This window comes from Salvia miltiorrhiza, chromosome 1, assembly GCF_028751815.1.
Source record: "Salvia miltiorrhiza cultivar Shanhuang (shh) chromosome 1, IMPLAD_Smil_shh, whole genome shotgun sequence".
Taxonomy (NCBI): Eukaryota; Viridiplantae; Streptophyta; class Magnoliopsida; order Lamiales; family Lamiaceae; genus Salvia; species Salvia miltiorrhiza.
In genome coordinates this window covers 49925920-49947131 of record NC_080387.1, presented here as the reverse complement: position 1 = coordinate 49947131, position 21212 = coordinate 49925920, and the positions used below count along the sequence as shown (strand labels likewise).

General features: G+C 38.0%; 1 protein-coding gene and 2 long non-coding RNA genes across 3 annotated transcripts in view; all 3 read right to left on the bottom strand.

The window, feature by feature from the left end:
* Nucleotides 1-21212, bottom strand: part of LOC130990095 (late blight resistance protein R1-A-like) — a 37744-nt gene that overhangs the window by 2804 nt on the left and 13728 nt on the right. The window lies entirely within an intron of this gene.
* LOC130990116 (uncharacterized) lies at nucleotides 6359-9517 on the bottom strand. Its single transcript, XR_009090835.1, has 3 exons — nucleotides 9282-9517; nucleotides 7093-7155; nucleotides 6359-6575 (listed from the first exon to the last, which is right to left on the bottom strand). It is a non-coding gene; the product is annotated as an uncharacterized LOC130990116 (long non-coding RNA).
* Nucleotides 17107-20334, bottom strand: LOC130990122 (uncharacterized). Its single transcript, XR_009090837.1, has 3 exons — nucleotides 20030-20334; nucleotides 17841-17903; nucleotides 17107-17323 (listed from the first exon to the last, which is right to left on the bottom strand). It is a non-coding gene; the product is annotated as an uncharacterized LOC130990122 (long non-coding RNA).

Below are 21212 nucleotides of genomic sequence, written 5' to 3'. Positions count from 1 at the left end.
TGGTGCTGGATCTGATCTATGGTATGCATAAGTGAAGTCAGAGCTGCATAAGCCGCCATCAATCTCTAACAGGTATTATTTCTTTGAAGTTTGAGAAAGAAAAAATTGCAGCAAACATAGAATAGGGAGGAGTTAGAATGCAAATGATCCGTGTTTGTGAAATATGTTCTACAGTTTGACCTTTCCTATATATTATATCAATTCAACCATTAGCTGATTAGCATGGCATTTTGATATAATATTGTAACTTGATGCTAGAAACGCGTAAACAGCTAACATGAGAGGCTGCTTGATTCAGCTTAGATAAACTATAGCCACTTTGGTTTAATCGTTGAACAATTTGTTTTCAATTAAATATGCTACAATTGTCGGATATTGAAAAGCGTTACAATTTAAATTAGGGTTGACTGTATATAAATTTTTGAAATTTCAAATAATTCTTATTTTGCACAACAACTTAAAAATCTATACTAATATAAAAAGACCATTGGCGCAATTTATGAATTACCTATTTTACCCCTACTAGTATTCCACCCGTGCGTATGCACGGAATAAAATTGTTTTAGTTTTTTTTTTACAATATTAATGTTATATAAAAAAATGTATAATTTTTAATTAATCAAATAATTTTATTTATTTTATTGTACTATTACAAATAGTGGTGGTCTGATGAAATAATAATAATAATAATAATAATAATAATAATAATAATAATAATAATAATAATAATAATAATAATAATAATAATAAGTAGACCTTCATGTTCGAGTTATATGCCGAGGAGGCACAGAAAAAGCACGAGCACTGCAACATTTAGCAAGTAGCAACTTTCACGTTGACACTACTACTCTCGGTCTCTCTCTCCCCGGATTCTGATATCATGTTCGTCTCATTCCATTCCCTGCATTGATGTTGTTGTTACTCGGGATTTTATGAGTTTAATTTCTTAGTATACTAGATATTAACCGAATGTTTTGTTAGTTTTTATTTTATTTTATTTTATTTTTGTCTGTTGTAGTAGACGAGTACTCTCTTTACTCATTTGATAATTTTCTCAATGAATTTTTGTCATAAGATATTTTAGTGAGGCTTGGCACTTGAGAATTTGACTTGTTATCTGCTGGGGTTTGTTTAGGTTTCTAGTCTTTCTTTAGCCTTTAATAAAATTTCTAAGTTTTTAGCACCAAAAATATCAAGGGGCAAAATGAAATATACTCTTTTTGAAAGACAACATAAAAAATATCCATTATTTATAAAACAACAAATTAATTATACCCGTTTATGACATTTTTACTCTTGTGAAATCTCGTGTAATTAATTGAATATTAAATTAATTTTAAAATTATAAATTATAATTAGATGCACATGCACAAACTTTTTCAAATTCTCATCAATTAATTCTTCAAACTGTATATTGAAAAATGTATGTAAATGTACTTTCTCGGTAAAATATTTACTAATATACTCCCTCCGTCCGCCAAGATTATGTAAAATTGTTTGGACACAAGATTTAATAAAATTGGTGATGATTTTGATGTAGTGGAAAAAGGATCCCACCACTTTATGAGATGTGTGGTTGAGATTGAATTTGAGGTGAGTTTTTTTGTAAATAAAAAGTGTTAGTAAGGATAAAATATTAAAGAGGATGGTGGGATCATTTCCTTAAAAGGAAAGTGACATAATCTTGGCGCACGCCCGATATAGTAATTTTTACATAATCTTGACAGACGGAGGGAGTATGCTCTTTCAAAAATATAGATGTTATTTTAATTTGGGCTAATTGCCGCTAAATCCTATAACTATTTGTGTTTTCGCGTTTTGCATCGATTTCAGAAATTCTGCCTCAGTATACCACAACTAATCCTCTAGTCGCGATTTGCATCATGCGAAGTTTTCCGACAAAATTGAAGCTGACTTGGCAGTCGGACTAATCTACGTGGCATAGAATTCCGATAGGCAACGCGACGTCGTTTTGCCTCACGTTTCTTTGAAATTATTAGTCACAAAACGACGTCGTTTTGTTGAATTAGGGTTCTAGGGTTGGAATGGGGAACAAAGAGAGATAGATGAGATCTGCTGAATTAGAGTTCTAGCTGGCGAGCAACGACTTCGCCAGCGGAGCTTGGGAGAGAGGTGGGCGAAGTTTGAGAGAGAGGTGGCGGCGGCACACGGTGAAGTGGGGTTAGATTGGGGAATGGTGAGACAGATATGTCCGCGGATGGGGGTTTTGAGAGCAGAGGGAGGAAGCGGCATCTCCGTCGTCGCCGGGGAAGGAGACGGTGTTGCGTGGGGCGGCGTCAACCCAGATCGGAGGGAGGAGAACAGATAGATAGATTAGATCTGCTGAATTAGGGTTCCAGCCGATGAGTAGCGACTTCACCAGCGGAGCTTGAGAGAGAGGTGGCGGCGGCGCACGGTGAAGTGGGGTTAGATTGGGGAATAGTGAGACGGATATGTCCGCGGATGGGGGTTTTGAGAGCAGAGGGAGGAAGCGGCGTCTCTGCGGATGAAGGTCTATGAGAGGGAAACGAGGGCGGCGGCCTTCCGAACGGCGGGCAGCAACTTCGCCGGCGGAGCTTGAGAGAGAGGTGGGCGGAGCTTGAAAACGACGTCGTTTCACTACACGTCATTTAAAAAAAATTAACATGTAATTGCCATGTAGATGATAATCACCCTTGTCAGCAAATAAAATGCCACGTAGATTAAGTTATGTTGCCGGAAAACTTCGCCGGATGCAAATCGTGACTGGAGGATTAGTTGTAATATACTAAGGCAGAATTTCTGAAATCGATGCAAAACTCAAAAACGCAAATAGTTATAGGATTTAGCGGCAATTAGCCCTTTTAATTTTAGTTGTTATATCTTTCTTTTTATATCAAGTGCAGATGTTATTTTTAATATGGTTAAGTATCAAATACGCCCCTAACATAGAGGCCATTATCACGTCTATAACCCTATAGTCGAGGTCGGTTCAACTAAACCCCCGAAGTCCTTACTTTCGTGCAATTAGCCCCTCCGACTTAACGGACATTTAACACCGTTAACTATTTTAAATTTTTTTTCGTTGGTGGTGGGACCCACGTCTTCTTCTTCACAAAGCTCGCCGAAAACACGCCGGAAAAATAGCAACAACGGCATCTTGGCATACCCTTCTCTGCCTAAACTTAGTTGACGGAGGAGGAAGCCCCCCCTCCCTGTATTCGAAAGGGAGGGAACGACCCCGGTGACCAAGCGACACGACGACTCTAGCCGAATTACAATACAACAGCGACGATGGTTTATGATAGAGTAGAATAAACGAGAGGCGACGCCGATTCACAACGGCACGAAGGGCAGGACTAGTGCGCGGTGGCGATTTCGTAGAGAAATGTTAGGGTTTTTGTTTGGGAGAGAACAGAGAGATGGGAGGACGCTGACTTCGTACTCCAGACTTCGTGTGTAGAGAGATGACATGACGTTGATTCGCCGATCTTCCACATGCGGCGATGGCGACTGAAGTGATAAATAACCCGTTCCCTATGACACGAATTGATGGACAGAGGGAGTATCTATATAGTACTCCCTCTCCGTCCATGAAACAAAGTCCCATTTCATGCTCGGCATGAAAATTATGAAAGTTGATAAAGATGAGAGTGAAATAAAAGGGTAGTTGACAAAAGTGATAAATGTATTGTGGGGTGGGTTCATTAGTGGCAAAGGATAGTAAATATAGAATATAAAAGTAATAAATATGTTGTGAAGTGTGTCCATTATTGGCAAATGATAGTAAATATAGGAAAACAAGAAGAGTAAAAAATGCAAAAAATACAATAGTGTTATAAACTAGAGAGAATAGAGAAGAGAATACGTATTGAGCGTCGCCAATATGAGGGCCAAAAGCCTCTATTTATACAAGTAAGAAGCTAGGGTTTTAGGGAGATTTCTTGGTCAACACACATAAGATATATCTAGAAGATATATTTACAACACTTCCCCTTGATTGACCAATCCCTAAAACAAAAATGTTGCCTCATTAAAACCTTGCTAGGAAAACCCAATGGGACAAAACCTAGTCGAAGGAAAAAGAGTACAACTGCTTCCCCTAAATTTGTGGTCATTGAATATCTTTGAGTCGACGCATGCCGATCTCGTGTACCAACTTTCTGAATATCGATGTTGGCAATGCCTTGGTGAATAAGTCCGTCAGATTATCACTTGAGCAAATTTGTTGAACGTCGATATCATCATCCATTTGAAGGTCGTGTGTGTAGAAGAACTTGGGAGAAATATGCTTCGTCCTATCGCCTTTGATGTATCCTTCTTGAGTTGCGCGATGCAAGCAGCATTGTCTTCATATAAAACAGTTGGTTTGGCATTCGATGATGCTAACCCGCATGACTCTTGGATATGACTCGTCACATTTCTCAACCATACACATTCTCGACTTGTTTCGTGGATTGCAATGATTTCAGAATGATTTGAGGATGTTGCAGTCAAGGTTTGCTTCACAGAGTTCCATGATATAGCAGTTCCACCACATGTGAAATTGTATCCAGTTTGTGACTTAGCTTTATGTGGATCGGATAAAAATCTTGCATCCCCACTAGAGTATTATCAGAATTTTCTTGATAATATAATCCAAGGTCAATGGTAACCTTTAGATAGCATAGAATGTGCTTAACACCATTCCAATGTCTCAAAGTGGGTGCAACGCTAAATCTTGCTAGAAGATTGACAGAAAAAACTATATCTGGTCTAGTATCATTAGTCAGATAAGTCAACGCTCCAATTGCACTTAGATATGGTACTTCAGGACCAAGTATCGTTTCACCCTCTTCAATTGGTTGAAATGGCTCTTTCTTAGTATCATGAGATCTAACGACCATTGGTGATACTAATGGATGTGCATTATCTATGTAAAAGCGTTTTAACATTTTTTCTGTGTATGTGGATTGATGGATAAATGTTCCTCCACATATACGTTCCATTTGCAAACCAAGACAAAACTTTGTCTTTCCAAATCTTTTATCTCAAATTCTTTTTTCAAATATTCAGTAGTTTTATTGAGCTCTTCAGGAGTCCCAATTAAATTTAAATCATCAACATAAACTGCTATGATCGCAAATCCACTTTCGTTTTTCTTAATGAAAACACAATGACAAATATCTTTATTCTTGTATCCTTTTGTTAAAAGATACTCGCTCAGTCTATTGTACCACATGCGACTAGACTGTTTCAACCCATACAACGATTTTTGCAGTTTAATTGAATACATACTTTTGGGTTTTGACTGCAATCCTTCAGGCATTTTAAATCCTTCGGGAATTTTCATATATATGTCATTATCTAATGACTCATATAGATAAGCAGTTACTACATCCATAAGGCGCATATCAAGCCTTTGTGACACAGCCAGACTAATCAAAAATCTGAAAGTAATAGCGTCTATTACTGAAGAGTATGTTTCCTCATAATCAATTCCTGGTTTTTGTGAGAAAACCAGGAATTCTTTGTTTGAAGTTTGAGAAAGATAAAACTGTAGCAAACATAGAATAGGAAGGAGTTAGAATGCAAATGATTAGTGTTTGTAAAATAGTATGTACTACAGTTTGACCTTTCCTATAGACTATATCAATTCAACCATTAGGTGATTAGCATGACACTTTGATATAATATGGGAAAATTGCATGTAAATATATAGACTTTGCTAAAAATTCATATTTGACGCGAATTAGGATTTTACAATTAAATACACTAACTTTGTAAGTTGTTCAATTTTAACACAGATTTCATTTTTCCCAAATTTTAAAATGACATGGCTCCTACGTGGCTTGCAGGCACACGCCTTTCAGTTCGCTGGACAAATAACAAAACGATGTCGTTTTGACAATCATTTTAATAAATTAGATGAACCCTAATTTTACATTCCATCTCATTCCCTCCTTCACCGCCAACCGCTCCACCGTCGCTCTCTAGCTCCACCCGCACGTCCTCCCCTACCACCCCCGCACTCACAACTCCCTGGCGGTTGGAGGTGAAGGGGGGATGAGATGGAATGTAAAATTAGGGTTCATCCGATTTATTAAAATGATTGTCAAAACGACACCGTTTAATTTAAAAGAAAACGATATCGTTTTGTTATTTGTTCGGTGAACTAAAAGGCGTGTGCCGGTAGCCACATAGGAGCCACGTCATTTTAAAATTTGGGGAAAATAAAATCAGTGTTAAAATTGAACAACTTATAAAATGTCACGACCGGTCCTAATTAAGGATAATTAAGCCGGGAAATCGTGGCTAATGGAGGGAGATTAGAAGCGGGGTAGAAAGGGGAATAATCAAACAAGAAAGGATCGTATTTCATCATTGTTAACAACATAGATATCTATAATATAACAGAGTTTTTTTGTCGTATAGACTCAAATAACTAACAGGTTCGGATAACTCCGACTTATCCAAAATAACATAAAACTTCTGAGTACGCAGCGGAATAAGGTTCTGATTACATGTATGAAGACATGTAACCCTAGAGTTCATTAATACATAATAAGACAAAAGAGTCCCGCTCGTCACTTCATCACCATCGGCAGCTGCTCAACCTGCACATTTAGAAATATATGCAGGGCTGAGTACAAAAGTACTCAGTGGGCACATATGCCTACTATGAAATATAACATGCTTCGTAAAGTTGTAAATTGTCATGCCATCATAAACAGTACATCAAGGGAGTTTTTCTCTAAAAAGGCCCAAGCTTACTAAATTCATTTGTGATTCTTAAAGTTCGTCTGCAGACTAAGTTCTCTTGTAATCTATCATATCTGGAACTGTGTGCCGGAGAGGTGGCCACCTCTCACGGACACTTGACCGGCCAACCCGCTAGATGACTCACGGTCACTGGTGTACACTAGCCCTGGCAGGATAGCTATCAACTGCTCAGGACCCGAATTCGATTGCATAATAACTGGCAAAGCCACATCAGATAGATATCATACCAAACATTGAAACATTTATGGCAAGACATCATTTGAAATAATTTTCAGTTCAAAGATTTTGCAATGAAATAACTGTTCAAACATAACATTAAACTCATTTGATATATATGAAAGTAATGCCCACCTGATAGCAAAGCTTTGCTACAGATTAGTGACTCCTTGACGAGCTCTTATTCTTGCGCTCGACCTTTAATCCGAGAAAATAACGTAAGACTTTAAATCGAGGGAAAATTCTCAATTAAATGAGAATGCGTAATTAAACTATGCATGAATCTCGTATGCATGAACTATTATTCTGAGATAATAATCAGGGAATTTCTATTGTTAATCCAGGCTATCGGATTTAAACAAAAGCTAAGTCTCGTCTCATGAAGCCGGATAATTAACAAAAATTAATCCGTTCTCTTCGGGGTGTTCTAATCCGTCAATTAAATAAACCCCGCTCCTCGTAGTCAATAGAAAATAAATACTTCAACTTATTCGCTTTATAATCTCATAATTAATCGGGCTTAATAAATAAGAACAAGTAATGTTATAAAATTAAAAAAAAATAAAATAAAATAAAAAGGCTCAACATAAGGCACATAAGAATCACAATCAAACATCATCAAAACATGCTCTGCTTTTACACTGACTCAACTTCAAAATTTAATCTGTTCTGACTCCGACATCTCCTGGACTCGAGACTCATACCGAAAGAAAGATCTTCGAGTCTAGTTTCATATAAAAAAAATAGAGTCGAAAACTCCAAGTGGTTTGAGAGATATGACGTTTTTACCACGATCTACCATGTTCGGCAGTTTTGAACAATCGAAAACTTGTATTTTTGAAAAATAGTAAACGTTGTCAAACTGGGTTCAACTTTGGTGGATATCTAAATAACACAATAAGGTTAATACCATAAAAATTTGGAAAGCTAGATCACCCAGGAAGCTACTGAAATAAATGACTCTTTTCTCTGTTCTCTGAAATTCTCAGTAGTAATGTGCAGTTTAGGTTTTACATTTTAAAGAAGTATCATACGAAGTTGAAATGGCTTGACATTTTACCAGGGTACTCAAGACTCATGTAGGGACTTGCTATAAAATTTTCAAAGCTGTTAGACATCTACAAACCGTCGATCACAGTAGGTCAGTAGGCCTACGAAATTCATATTTATAAGTCCTTAAAAATAATTTATATAAATCAAGAAATAATAGTTTAATCCCAAACATATTCATTAAAAGTCCATCCTAATTTAAATAAAGAACGGACCTCATTAAAATAAATAGTCCCAAACTTGTTACGCACATATACTAAATCTTTCACGAAACATCCTTTAAAATAAACTTTGATACATAGAAAATAATTCAACAACTTGAGCTCTTAAGGGGTTGTTTTACAACAGACACCAAATCTACCTCGGATCTCCAAATGAGGCTCCAAAAGACATTCTGGAAACTAGACATTTCAAGGATCATTCTCCAATTTGAATCGAATGAAAAACAATTCAAACGAGCAAGATATGCCCTCTCAAAGATGGGTATTTAACAAGCAAAAATCTGTAAATTTCATATTTCCAGATTACAACCAAGTCAGTGGGCTTTCTTTAAAAATTCATATCTCCCTTTACAAAACTCCACTGGGAACCCCAAAGGTCAATCTGGAAACTAGGGAGAGATCATAACACTCTCCAGTTGGATTTACTCTAAGAACCTTCATGGTTTAGAAGATATGACTATCTAAAGTTCAGTGCACAAAAAGAGTTCAAGTTTGGCAGATTCAGAACATAAATCGGAAAAACCACTTTAAGCTTCACCAAAAATTCTAAAACTGAACAAGTAAGTTCCCAACATGTCAGTGAATATTCAGTAGAAAGATAGGCTTGAGAATCAAATATTTAAGTCGGCCTTTTCCACCTCAAAGTCGTAGGTTTGTAAAATCTACTGGATGGTACATGGAATAAGAACTAGATTTCAAGAATTTATACCGGTTGTTTCCCTTACTCAAAAATGGTGAGGCCGATGTCAAAAGAAAGATACGGGAGTCTAGAGTGACATATTCAAGTTTCAAAGGTTTTCACCAAGTGAAACTTTACTTATGATCTCCCAAAGATTGTTTACCAAAAATGTATTCCAGATGGGCAGTGATGTTTACAAATTCATAAATAAATCATGCGAGCTCTAAATATTCTGAAATTTTACCAACATATAGAAACTGTATGAGAGATGATACACAATTAATTTGGGAATTTTTGGGAACCGTTTGGATGGCTGGAATCGCCTTGCAAAACACTGCCGGAGCAGTGTGCTTATGGCAGATTCGCTGCCTTACCTCATGCACGGTTTTTCACCCAATAAACTCTAGCTTCGAGTGTTGGGGTACTACTGGACTGGAGCAGCTTGAAATCTTGGCAAAGTAGTTAAGCCAAGTCTTCCTTCTCTTTGTGATTGCTGGTGCGAAATGGAAGGAATGGGTGAAGTGTTGGAGTTGATGGGGAGCAAAGGTAGTGGTGATGGTGGGGAGCATAGGGTAGTGGAGTTGATGGAGTGGGGAACAAAATTAATGGAAAGAAAAAGAGAAGAAAAAGAAAGGAAAAAAAAATGTAGAGGAGAATTATTGATGTATTTTCTCTGTCTCGGTGATTCTGTAACTGTAAGATAGATCGTGTGCTCGTATATGCTTGATACTGTTTATTTAAATAAATCTCGTATTTCGACATGCGATTTCTCACTAAAACCGATAAATTATAAAATGAATCTAAATTAAATCCGTAGATTTAATTCGTTCGTTGTTCTGATATCTAAATTAAATCCGCAGATTTAATTAACTTCTTGAGTCGGAAATAATTCACGACCTGAGTAAAAATAAAATCAAATTTCATCTCGCTTAAATAAATAACGTGACTTTGCTAAGTCAGTTATAACTCTGAAATAATATCATTGACTGCTTTAACAATATAAATTCAGGATCATAAGCTGAATTCATATCAGGATAATAACCGTTTTCATTCACTGATGAACAAAAATAAACACTCATTACTGGATTTAAAATATATAAAAGAGCGGGTCACTACATACTACCCCTCTTAACAAAAATTTCGTCCCGAAATTTGCATATTTCTTCTAAAACAGTTCGGGGTATTTCTCCTTCATTTTGTCTTCAAGCTCCCACGTGGCTTCCTCTTGTCCGTGGTGTCTCCATAAGACTTTCACTGATGTGATTGCCTTATTCCTGAGTTGTTGTACTTTTCGATCTAGAATGGCCTCTGGTCTTTCTTCATAGCTCAAATCTGGGCTAAGAATCATCTATTCTTGGTGGATTACGTGCTTTGGATCGAAAATGTATTTTCTGAGTTGTGACACATGGAAGACATTGTGAACGTTTCCAAGGCTTGGCGGTAACGCCAACCTGTAGGCTACTGGATCTATCCTCTCGAGGATTTCATATGGTCCTAAAAATCGGGGCCTAAGCTTTCCCTTGACACCAAACCTAGTTATCCCCTTAGAGGGGATACTTTTAGGAAGACCTTGTCTCATATTTCAAATTGTAACTCGGTTCGGCGTAAGATTTCTGTCTATCTTGCGCTTTCTTTATTCAGCCTCTAATCTGGCGGACTATCTCAATCATCTCACTGACCGCGTCTGGTCCTAAAATTTTCCTTTCACCCACTTCATCCCAATAAAGCGGTGATCTACATTTTTTTTTTCATACAATGCCTCATAGGATGCCATATTGATGGTTGTCTGGTAACTGTTGTTATATGCAACTTCGATCAATGGCAACACTGCTTCCCAACTTCCACCCCTGTCTAACACCACTGTTCTTAACATATCTTCGAAGGTCAGAATTGTCCTTTCAGACTGCCCGTCTGTCTGTGGGTAGAAGGCGGTGCTGAAAATTTAACCTCGTGCCTAACTCTTTCTGTAAGCTTGTCCAAAATCTAGATGTGAATTTTGAGTCTCGGTCTGAAGTGATTGACACGGGTACACCGTGTAAGCGTACAATCTCTCGAACATACAACTTAGCTAACTTGTCTGACCCATGTGTGATCGGTATTGGTATAAAATGAGCACATTTTGTAAGTCGATCCACTATTACCCAAATGGCAGTGTTTTCTTTCTTTGTTTTGGGCAAACTGGTCACAAAATCCATTGCTATGTGCTCCCACTTCCATTCTGGGATTTCCAACGGTTGTAGTTTTCCATATGGCCTTTGGTGTAAGGCCTTCACCTGTTGGCATGCCAGGCATTTCTCCACAAATGACGCTATGTCTCTCTTTATGCCTTCCCACCAAAAGTGTTTCTTTAGGTCCTGATACATCTTAGTACTCCCTGGGTGGGCAGTATAAGGGGTATCGTGAGCCTCACTCATGATTTGATCCTTAAGCTCATCATCGTGGGGAATGCATATTCTTCCCTCAAAGAGGATAGCATTATCTGCTGCTTCTTGATAATTCTTGACTCCTCCTTTCCTTACTGCTTCCCGTAGTTTCTCCATTTTCTCATCTTTTCTTTGTGCTTCTACAATCATCTTTCTCAAGCTAGGTATTGTTGCAACAACGCCTGCTATCGTCCTTGGTGGTTTAACCACTTCTATGCTCATTTTTCCAAATTCTTTGATGAGCTCATTCTTTTGGGTGACGAGACATCCCAACCTAGATTGAGTTTTACGGCTCAATGCATCAGCTACTACATTGGCCTTACCCGGGTGGTAGTTAATACCGCAGTCATAATCCTTCACTAGTTCGAGCCATCTCCTTTGTCTCATATTAAGGTCCTTTTGCTCGAAAAAAAATATTTCAGGCTTTTATGATCTGTGAATATTTCACACCTAACTCCATATAGGTGGTGCCTCCAAATCTTCAGCACATGCACCACTGCAGCTAACTCCAGATCATGAGTCGGGTAATTCAGTTCATGTGGCCTAAGCTGTCGTGACGCATATGCTATCACTCTTCCTTCTTGCATCAGCACGCAACCAAGTCCATTTTTGGACGCGTCTGTGTAGATCATGTATTCCTTATCAGCTGTTGGGACGGCTAACACTGGTGCCGTAGTCAACTTTTCCTTGAGTTCTTGGAAGCTCTTCTCGCACTCCTCTGTCCAAGAAAATTTTATTCCCTTCCTGAGTAGTTGCGTCATTGGCCTTGCAATTTTGGAAAATCCTTCCATAAACCTCCGATAGTAACCTGCCAATCCTAAGAAACTTCTTATCTCATTAGGGTTAGTAGGCGATTTCCATTCACGCACCGCTTGCACTTTTTCAGGGTCCACTTTAATCCCTTCTGATGACACAATATGTCCTAAAAACGTGACTTCGCTGAGCCAAAACTCGCACTTGCTGAATTTGGCATAAAGGCGCTCCGTCCTCAACGTTTCTAGAACAATTCTCAGATGTTCCTCATGGTCTTTCTCGTTCTTCGAGTAGATCAGGATGTCATCTATAAACACCAAGACAAATTTATCTAAGTACGGATGAAACACTCGATTCATGAGGTCCATGAATACGGCTGGCGCATTAGTTAGCCCGAATGGCACAACTACAAATTCATAGTGGCCATACCTAGTTCGAAATGTCGTCTTAGGTACGTCTTCTGGTCGAATCTTCAGCTGGTGATAACCAGACCGCAAATCAATCTTCGAGAACACGCTTGCTCCCTTGAGCTGGTCGAAGAGGTCATCTATCCTTGGTAAAGGATATTTGTTCTTCAGTGTCACTTTGTTCAGTTTCCTATAGTCTATGCACATTCGCAATGTGCCATCCTTTTTCTTCACGAAAAGTACGGGTGCACCCCAAGGTGATACACTTGGTCTAATAAATCCAAGTTCCAAAAGTTCTTGCAGTTGTTTCTTGAGTTCTTCCAACTCTTTAGGAGCCATCCGGTATGGTGCCTTCGAAATGGGTCCTGCCCCGGGCTCCAAATCAATGGTAAACTCAATTGGTCTGTCCGGTGGTGGCCCTGGCAGAATCTCTGGAAATACATCTGAAAAATCCCGTACAATTGCTACATCTTCTATGCTCCTTTCAGTTCCCGGTTCTCCGTGCAAGTATACGAGGTAAGCTGGGTATCCCTTATTCATCATTTTCGTTGCTTGGAGGGCGGAGATGATCATCTTTCTTCTTCCCATACTAATTCCGTGGAAATATGACGGCTCCCTTCCTGGGGATCGGAATGATATCCATCTTTCGTTACAAAGGATGGTGGCATAGTTCTCGGCTAGCCAGTCCATTCCTAGGATTATGTCCACATCTCCCATCGGTATAACATACGAGCTGTTCACTACAATCTTGAGTGACCCTATGTTCAGTTCTAGGTTCAGGCACACATGGTCTACTGTCGTCATCCCTCCTATAGGTGATGATATACTCAACTCCTGATCAGCTCTTTCCATTTTAAGTTTTAAGGTGTCGACACATGTACTTGAAATGAAAGTATGCAATGCGCCCGTATCAAATAGAAGTACAACAGGAGTATTGAGTAGCATGCCCATACCTACCAGGTTTCCCTGGTTGTTCTCGGGTTGTTTCTGCCTCATAGCATAGGCTCTAGCATGACGAGGTTTTTCATGTTGTTTCTGTTGTCGCTGCTGTTGTTGGCGGACCTGTTGCTGATACGGTTGTTGAGGTTGTGGTTGGTACTGTAGTTGTTGGTGCTGCTGTGGCTGCTGATACTGTGGTTGCTGCCTTGGGTATGGTTGGGGCAAAGCTTGGATTGCTCGCAGATGCGGAGCCTGGATAGGTGGGTTCGGCCTTGAACTCGTTCCATTTTGCTTATTCGGGCACCGGTTTGCATAGTGCCCCTTCTGGTTGCAGATATAGCAACTATCACTACCGGCCTTACAGATTCCCACATGACTTTTGTTACATTTGGGGCAAGATGGGGCCCTCTGTTGGTTAGTTTCCATCTGTTTCGGTGCGCCCTGGCTTCCATAGCCCTGTGACTGGAAGACCCGTCCTTGCCATGGCCTCTTCTCGCCTTGGTTCGGTTTACTGTTGTCCCATCTCCTTTTTCCTTTAAAATTCTGATTATGATTTTGATCCTGTGGAGGTGCTGGCGCAGGTACAATTGCAAGTCTTTCTCCAGGCATGGCTGCCTCAATGTCTAACGCTCGGCTGAGCGACTCAGTGTAAGACAATCCTCCGTGGCTTGCCAAAGCCATCCTAATCTCGTGTCTCAGACCGGCACAAAACTCTTCAGCCATCTTCTCATCTGTGTCAACTTGTTCCGGCGCATATCTAGACATATCGCAGAACATCCTGTCGTATTGAGTTACCGACATCTTTCCTTGTTTCAGATTGTAAAATTCAGCCTCATTTTTCTTGCGGTAGCTCTTGGGTATATACTTGTCATATATACCGGCTTTGAATTGTTCTCAAGTTAGGTTTTCTAACTGCTCTGCTGACATCGTTTTCATCCTTGCTTCCCACCAGAAATCAGCTGACCCAGTCAGCTAAAAAGGGCACGCAAGTTAGGCGCTCTTGGTCATTGCAGCGAAAAAGCTGAAAATGCGCTCCATCTTTCGTACACATGTCTCAGCTTGTCCGGATCTCTTGTCCCACTGAAGACAAGTGGACTTTGTCATAGGAATAGTTCTTCTATTCTATGTTCTAGTTGTATGGGTGGTGAGGCTATGTTTTGTTTTAGCCCTGGTACTGGGCCTTTTCCACCATCTCAGGGAATTTATTTCCCCTTCTCTCGGACGCATTTGCTTTGTTGGCATTCCGATGAGTCGACATATAGTCACCAATGTAATACACAGATGCATATCATCAATTCTGTAAATTGCTTTCTTAATTCCCGAATTTCGCTCGTACTTTTTCTCATAAAGGTATATAAATAACATAGCGGAAGTGACTTGCCACAAAAGGCTGATAAGGTCACTACATAGACATGGGAAATTAGTATCAATGAGGACTATTTCATCAACATTTGAATATAGATATGGTGATCTATCCAAGCATTATACATGATGAACTGACTATCTTGCAAATTCATCATGAAAGAGCTCAGTTCCAAAATGCCTTATTAACCAGCGTTTCCGTACTAATACTAGTCAAAATAACTAAGCCAACATAGGGGCATACAAAAGCATCGAAATGATAATCGTTTTCGAAATACACAAATAAGGTCCTACTAATTGCACAAAAGATTGTCTGTATGCATTACATGCTTGACCCTTGGGTTGAAGCATACGTGTTTGATTGATTTAATCTGATGAGTATCTGTTTGTCCTTGGGTCACAGAAAATCTACCAACAGCTAGTAGATCGCAATGATTCAAATCACAAATGGCAATTAGGCAAAGTGTTTCAATAATTTGCCAAATAATTGAAAATGAATAACCATAGGGTAGAAATGAATTGACTGAAAGGTCGAAACGAAATGACCTAATAGTCTGAACCCGTTTGGCTTTTCAGATGAAGGTTTAAAATATATAGGTTTAAAGACCCATATATGACGACTACTGAGATTTTGGTCATGTGGACTGGCCAGGTCCGACACAACTACTTCTCAGTCATTCAGAAATACTTTTCCGAACTTGGAAATTCTTGTTCCTTGGCTGCAAAAGGTATATTTGGTCTAAAATCACCACTTTCTTCTTAATATCTTGAACATGTCCTTGAGAATATTCTAGAGCTTCTCAAACTTGGAGTCTGCCTCCTAGTTTAATGCAATCCTTAAACATTTTCTATAGGCGAAATAAGGTAGGCTCGACCTTACTCAATAATGTTCCTCTATATGATCTTAATGTAGTACTTCTAGTACTTAGTGTTCCTTCACATAGCGCTTGAAATGCAACCATATAATTTGAAGCACTCTTCCGTGTTATTGCAAAAGACCTTCTGAATCATCACGCATTCAATAAGGAAATAGCTTTTGCTCATCTGAGCACCTTTATAGGGTATGTGTCCCCATGTGTAATTCTAAGTCATGGAATGACCTTAGTCAATGCTTGCATTGCGGCTACCAGACTAAATGCATAATCCAAGACGTTCTAACTGAGGCGATGTCCTCGATAGGTTAAGGTATATATATACTTATCTTGAGTATATCCTTAGGGTCTCATTAGAATCTTAATTCATTTGTTTCAGCATTGATCCACTGTCGGCGCTTCTAGCTATTATTAAACTATAAACCATCTTCGAGAACTTCTCTCGTCTTACACACTTGCGTAAACTTTTATGATCAGTCATAATGGTTGGTAACTGCTAGTACCCATATCACATCTCGTCTTTCCGATTCATAGTAGGTGATCGTAATCAATAGAGATTCTCAGTCATGTCCTTATCCATTGCGATAGGTACTGTAAGTAGAATGGTTCCGAATATCTGAAACTATAAGCTGATAGTTTTAATCGCAATGCTATAACATCATACACAAAGTGTTATAACTGCATGTGAGTCTGACTCTGAAGTTCGAACATAAATCATGAAGGTTCTCTTCATGCCATAACTGGTGATAATCGAGAGTTAGTAATGAGTCTTAGCTCATTATGTGATAGCTAACTGATTACATAAGTCACACTCGTCGCTACGAGCAATGACTCACGTGATCTATCATCAAATAAGGCAATAGTCGATTCGGTGTTCTGTCACGCGTGAACAACCTGAATGAAGAACTATGCCTGCTTCAGTGATTCGTGCGTGGCACTCTGCTTGCACTGCTTTCATTGGATTCTCTTCCTCTTTCTTAGCTCTTCACCATGGCTATAGTGAAATATAACTGAGTTTCTAGCTTCTATTATTCTTCTCGTAACAGTGATCATGCATTCTTAACGCATCTAAGTTCATTGAGATATCTAATCAATCAATAAAGCATAAAACTTGAATGTAAACATCAGTACATTCATATAAAACGTGAACTTCTCAATGTTTTAAAATCATTACCACCTTCTTTCTTGCTGAGCATGACGATGTGATGAAGTGATGAGCTTTGGCTGACTGACTCATATATACTAGTGATCATACTAGAAAAATGGGCTAACTCTAGGGTTCAGAGCAAATGAACTGCTCTGATACCACTCTGTCACGACCGGTCCTAATTAAGGATAATTAAGCCGGGAAATCGTGGCTAATGGAGGGAGATTAGAAGCGGGGTAGAAAGGGGAATAATCAAACAAGAAAGGATCGTATTTCATCATTGTTAACAACATAGATATCTATAATATAACAGAGTTTTTTTGTCGTATAGACTCAAATAACTAACAGGTTCGGATAACTCCGACTTATCCAAAATAACATAAAACTTCTGAGTACGCAGCGGAATAAGGTTCTGATTACATGTATGAAGACATGTAACCCTAGAGTTCATTAATACATAATAAGACAAAAGAGTCCCGCTCGTCACTTCATCACCATCGGCAGCTGCTCAACCTGCACATTTAGAAATATATGCAGGGCTGAGTACAAAAGTACTCAGTGGGCACATATGCCTACTATGAAATATAACATGCTTCGTAAAGTTGTAAATTGTCATGCCATCATAAACAGTACATCAAGGGAGTTTTTCTCTAAAAAGGCCCAAGCTTACTAAATTCATTTGTGATTCTTAAAGTTCGTCTGCAGACTAAGTTCTCTTGTAATCTATCATATCTGGAACTGTGTGCCGGAGAGGTGGCCACCTCTCACGGACACTTGACCGGCCAACCCGCTAGATGACTCACGGTCACTGGTGTACACTAGCCCTGGCAGGATAGCTATCAACTGCTCAGGACCCGAATTCGATTGCATAATAACTGGCAAAGCCACATCAGATAGATATCATACCAAACATTGAAACATTTATGGCAAGACATCATTTGAAATAATTTTCAGTTCAAAGATTTTGCAATGAAATAACTGTTCAAACATAACATTAAACTCATTTGATATATATGAAAGTAATGCCCACCTGATAGCAAAGCTTTGCTACAGATTAGTGACTCCTTGACGAGCTCTTATTCTTGCGCTCGACCTTTAATCCGAGAAAATAACGTAAGACTTTAAATCGAGGGAAAATTCTCAATTAAATGAGAATGCGTAATTAAACTATGCATGAATCTCGTATGCATGAACTATTATTCTGAGATAATAATCAGGGAATTTCTATTGTTAATCCAGGCTATCGGATTTAAACAAAAGCTAAGTCTCGTCTCATGAAGCCGGATAATTAACAAAAATTAATCCGTTCTCTTCGGGGTGTTCTAATCCGTCAATTAAATAAACCCCGCTCCTCGTAGTCAATAGAAAATAAATACTTCAACTTATTCGCTTTATAATCTCATAATTAATCGGGCTTAATAAATAAGAACAAGTAATGTTATAAAATTAAAAAAAAATAAAATAAAATAAAAAGGCTCAACATAAGGCACATAAGAATCACAATCAAACATCATCAAAACATGCTCTGCTTTTACACTGACTCAACTTCAAAATTTAATCTGTTCTGACTCCGACATCTCCTGGACTCGAGACTCATACCGAAAGAAAGATCTTCGAGTCTAGTTTCATATAAAAAAAATAGAGTCGAAAACTCCAAGTGGTTTGAGAGATATGACGTTTTTACCACGATCTACCATGTTCGGCAGTTTTGAACAATCGAAAACTTGTATTTTTGAAAAATAGTAAACGTTGTCAAACTGGGTTCAACTTTGGTGGATATCTAAATAACACAATAAGGTTAATACCATAAAAATTTGGAAAGCTAGATCACCCAGGAAGCTACTGAAATAAATGACTCTTTTCTCTGTTCTCTGAAATTCTCAGTAGTAATGTGCAGTTTAGGTTTTACATTTTAAAGAAGTATCATACGAAGTTGAAATGGCTTGACATTTTACCAGGGTACTCAAGACTCATGTAGGGACTTGCTATAAAATTTTCAAAGCTGTTAGACATCTACAAACCGTCGATCACAGTAGGTCAGTAGGCCTACGAAATTCATATTTATAAGTCCTTAAAAATAATTTATATAAATCAAGAAATAATAGTTTAATCCCAAACATATTCATTAAAAGTCCATCCTAATTTAAATAAAGAACGGACCTCATTAAAATAAATAGTCCCAAACTTGTTACGCACATATACTAAATCTTTCACGAAACATCCTTTAAAATAAACTTTGATACATAGAAAATAATTCAACAACTTGAGCTCTTAAGGGGTTGTTTTACAACAGACACCAAATCTACCTCGGATCTCCAAATGAGGCTCCAAAAGACATTCTGGAAACTAGACATTTCAAGGATCATTCTCCAATTTGAATCGAATGAAAAACAATTCAAACGAGCAAGATATGCCCTCTCAAAGATGGGTATTTAACAAGCAAAAATCTGTAAATTTCATATTTCCAGATTACAACCAAGTCAGTGGGCTTTCTTTAAAAATTCATATCTCCCTTTACAAAACTCCACTGGGAACCCCAAAGGTCAATCTGGAAACTAGGGAGAGATCATAACACTCTCCAGTTGGATTTACTCTAAGAACCTTCATGGTTTAGAAGATATGACTATCTAAAGTTCAGTGCACAAAAAGAGTTCAAGTTTGGCAGATTCAGAACATAAATCGGAAAAACCACTTTAAGCTTCACCAAAAATTCTAAAACTGAACAAGTAAGTTCCCAACATGTCAGTGAATATTCAGTAGAAAGATAGGCTTGAGAATCAAATATTTAAGTCGGCCTTTTCCACCTCAAAGTCGTAGGTTTGTAAAATCTACTGGATGGTACATGGAATAAGAACTAGATTTCAAGAATTTATACCGGTTGTTTCCCTTACTCAAAAATGGTGAGGCCGATGTCAAAAGAAAGATACGGGAGTCTAGAGTGACATATTCAAGTTTCAAAGGTTTTCACCAAGTGAAACTTTACTTATGATCTCCCAAAGATTGTTTACCAAAAATGTATTCCAGATGGGCAGTGATGTTTACAAATTCATAAATAAATCATGCGAGCTCTAAATATTCTGAAATTTTACCAACATATAGAAACTGTATGAGAGATGATACACAATTAATTTGGGAATTTTTGGGAACCGTTTGGATGGCTGGAATCGCCTTGCAAAACACTGCCGGAGCAGTGTGCTTATGGCAGATTCGCTGCCTTACCTCATGCACGGTTTTTCACCCAATAAACTCTAGCTTCGAGTGTTGGGGTACTACTGGACTGGAGCAGCTTGAAATCTTGGCAAAGTAGTTAAGCCAAGTCTTCCTTCTCTTTGTGATTGCTGGTGCGAAATGGAAGGAATGGGTGAAGTGTTGGAGTTGATGGGGAGCAAAGGTAGTGGTGATGGTGGGGAGCATAGGGTAGTGGAGTTGATGGAGTGGGGAACAAAATTAATGGAAAGAAAAAGAGAAGAAAAAGAAAGGAAAAAAAATGTAGAGGAGAATTATTGATGTATTTTCTCTGTCTCGGTGATTCTGTAACTGTAAGATAGATCGTGTGCTCGTATATGCTTGATACTGTTTATTTAAATAAATCTCGTATTTCGACATGCGATTTCTCACTAAAACCGATAAATTATAAAATGAATCTAAATTAAATCCGTAGATTTAATTCGTTCGTTGTTCTGATATCTAAATTAAATCCGCAGATTTAATTAACTTCTTGAGTCGGAAATAATTCACGACCTGAGTAAAAATAAAATCAAATTTCATCTCGCTTAAATAAATAACGTGACTTTGCTAAGTCAGTTATAACTCTGAAATAATATCATTGACTGCTTTAACAATATAAATTCAGGATCATAAGCTGAATTCATATCAGGATAATAACCGTTTTCATTCACTGATGAACAAAAATAAACACTCATTACTGGATTTAAAATATATAAAAGAGCGGGTCACTACATAAAATTTGTGCATTTAATTGTAAAATCCTAACTTCGCGTTAAAAATGAATTTTTAACAAAGTTTGTGTATTTACATGCAATTTTCTCATATAATATTATAACTTGATGCTAGCTAGAAACGTGTAAACAGCTAACATTACACGCTGATTAATTCAACTTTGATAAAATATAACCACTTTGGTTTTATGGTTTAACAATTCGTAGTTGAAAACTGAAATCAATTAAATATTCTACAATTGTCGGATACTGAAAATCCTTAACATTTAAATTAGAGTTAATGGAATTTCAAAAAAAAAAAAAAGGTTAATGGCATATAAATAACTGAAATTTCAAATAATTTTTATTTTGCACAATAACTTTCAAATTTGTATTAAAATTATTCAGCTGTTAATTTTTTTCATTTTGATATCTTATCCATTATCCGGCCAAACTTAGTGTTG